The sequence below is a fragment of the Otolemur garnettii genome, unplaced genomic scaffold (assembly GCF_000181295.1).
Source record: "Otolemur garnettii isolate 467f Iridium unplaced genomic scaffold, OtoGar3 scaffold00289, whole genome shotgun sequence".
Classification (NCBI taxonomy): Eukaryota; Metazoa; Chordata; class Mammalia; order Primates; family Galagidae; genus Otolemur; species Otolemur garnettii.
In genome coordinates this window covers 499,636-502,524 of record NW_003852684.1, presented here as the reverse complement: position 1 = coordinate 502,524, position 2,889 = coordinate 499,636, and the positions used below count along the sequence as shown (strand labels likewise).

Below are 2,889 nucleotides of genomic sequence, written 5' to 3'. Positions count from 1 at the left end.
TAGAGACAGAGTCTCACTTTATTACCCTCGGTAGAGTGCTGTGGCATCACACAGCTCACAGCAACCTCCAACTCCTGGGCTTAAGCAATTCTCTTGCTTCAGCCTCCCGAGTAGCTGAGACTACAGGTGCCCGCCACAATGCCTGGCTATTTCTTGGTTGCAGTTACTTTACAATGTTTTCTAAAATTTGAGGTGCTCAAAAGACACACAGCATAAGAAGTACATAGTTCATGAGAGTACTTGAGAAGCTGTCAACTATATCTCATGGCTCATACATAGGCTGCCATGAATTGTCATAAAAAGCACATTGTTCCATCCTACCGAAGTTGTCATTTTATTCTTACTTGAGAGAGAATCTGACTCTTTCCCCCTGGGTAGAGTGCCTCAGTGTGATAACTAACCACAATCTCAAACTCCTGGGCTCAACAATTCCTATTGCCTCAGCCTCCTGAGCATCTGGGAGCCCAGGTACTCCACCAGAGTGCCCAGTTACTTTGGACCACCTGCTTCTGTCTCCCAGAGCTTTAGCATTACAGGTGTGAGGAATCACTCTAGACCTTGAAGTTCGGATACTTTTCAAACTATGTTTCATAGCCAGTGGTTGTGCTTCACGCCTTCGTCTTGGACCTTTGGGAGGCCCTGTCATTTGATTGTCTGAGTTTCTGAATTGGAGACCAGCCTGAACACTAGTTAGATCCCCATCTCTGAAAAAAAAAATGGCTGGATGTTATGCAGATGCCTGGAGTCCAAGCTGAGGAAATAGGTTTGCTTGATAGCAACATGTGAAGATTTCTGTGAGTTATGATACCAGGACAATCTACCAAGGGCAAGAAAAGGATACTCGATATCAATACATAAATGGTGAAAATCATCAGTAGGGACTTACCACTCATTTTTTACGTTTTGCCACATTTGTAGTTTTGAAATTTTACCCCTAGATTAGATGTCAACTAGAGAATTTATTCTCTCACAGGGAAATTGTATTCCTAAAACTTGTATTAGTCAAGCCCTTGTATTTTATGTAACTCTGACCCTTTGATATTTTACATTCTTGTAGTCACTGGAAACTGCCAATATGGTGAATTATTGCCTCAAATCAGGATTTTCATATGCATACTATAAAATCCAGAGTATACCCTCCATCTCTTATGTTGGGGTGCTTCAATGTGGGACAATATTCCCTTGCCAAATCAGTCCATTCCCAGGGATCATACAACTTTGGACAACTTCTATCCATCAGATCAACTGGCAATATCAGTACAAATCAACTCCAAACCCATGTGTCCTGACTTATTGATCCTCCCCACAAAGGCCACAATAAATCTTCTTTATGTAGTTCCATATACCATGTGCCTACTGACATCTCCCTGTACTTTTTCTCTTGGAAACAGTGCCCAGAAAATTTTCTTTCTTTCTTCATATCATTTATTATTTTTCATGAGACAGACTCTCACTCTAGGCAAGCTAGAGTGTCATGGCCTCACTCTATTAGGCAGGCTAACACACAGCAAAATCCAAATATTGCCTGTAAGGGATCCTCCTGCCTCTCCCTCTGGAGTAGCTGGAACTACAGGAAAGTGCCACAAAGCTTGGCTACCTTTTCTACTGGAGTAGAAACTGGGTCAGAGATTGGGGCTGATTGTGTCTTTCTGTTGCTCAGTCTTGTCACTAACACCTGGGCTCAGGGGATCAACGTACCTTGACCTCCCAGAACATCCAAACAGTCTAGTCATGAGAGGCAAAAGTCATTGAGCTCTACTGAAGAAATGACCTTATCAGGGGATTTGAGGAGTGTCTAATCCTCAGGGTCCAGTGACACGTAGGGATTATGTCAAGGCTGTTTTGCCTATCCGTGGTGGCAGCTATCACCACAATGATGCACTGCTCTCTTTTTCACTTATCAGGTTTCATTAGCGTTTTTGTATTGAAAATGTGGCCCAACATAACTCTTCTACTTCCTACGTGGCCAAGAATCCAAAAGTTTGCACACACACCTGGCATGGAGGTCAGGAATGTTGGAAATTTCGAGATAGGCTGATATTTCCCATGATCATCAAAAATAATTGCAACTATGAAGTATACTACTGGACACATTACCTAACTATATGTCAAAGGAGGACCTTCAGTGAGACATCTACCTTCCCAAACAAGCCTATTCTAGGGAAAGAAGTAAAACATCACAAATTAGGACTGAGAATTGTGTGAAATACCTGTCAGGTCTGTTAAATCACTGTCTGAAGTTTGGGCTTGGATTCGTGGTCTACAACATCCCAGGGCAGCACTAGTAAACCACACTCTTCCATTTGCTCACAAATCCATGACGTAAAAAGGAAAGGAAGGGTTATTGAATCCCTTGGCCACAAATAGAAAGAAACTTTAGGAAGCAGTAATTGAATGTGGGGAAAAGAACCCCTCTTTTTTGTAACAGTTTGGACCAAACAACATATCTGGACATCCATTACACATACTTACCAGGAATAAGGTTCAGCTTGAAAATGGTAACCCAGGGAAACACCCATTGTGATGTCATCCTTGGTGACCATGTCGTGACTTCATCCTTTCATGTCCTGGGATCTAGGTTTCTGGTGATAGATAATAATTTGCCTTTTCTGCTCACTTCAGCTGTTGTCCCTCAAGTGTTTGATGCAAGGAAATTTTTAGCCCTCCCTCCACAGACAGACAACTTATCTCCCATTTGTGCCTTACTGATTCTATTTATAGTTGAGATTCCTGGTACTAGGCTGACACAACATAGATTTTCTACAGCAGTGTGACTCAAGCTGTATCACAGTTGACAAAACTGCATGGAGTCACTTAAGTACGACACTATTTGTTTTTGTGTTTGCGTTTTTCTTTTTTCATTTTTTTTCTTTTCTTTTACTTTCTTTT

General features: G+C 41.8%; 1 pseudogene; it reads right to left on the bottom strand.

Annotated features, from left to right (window-relative positions):
• LOC111722614 overlaps nucleotides 1-2,543 on the bottom strand; it is a 41,949-nt pseudogene extending 39,406 nt beyond the window's left edge.
• Nucleotides 2,544-2,889: the final 346 nt, after the last annotated feature.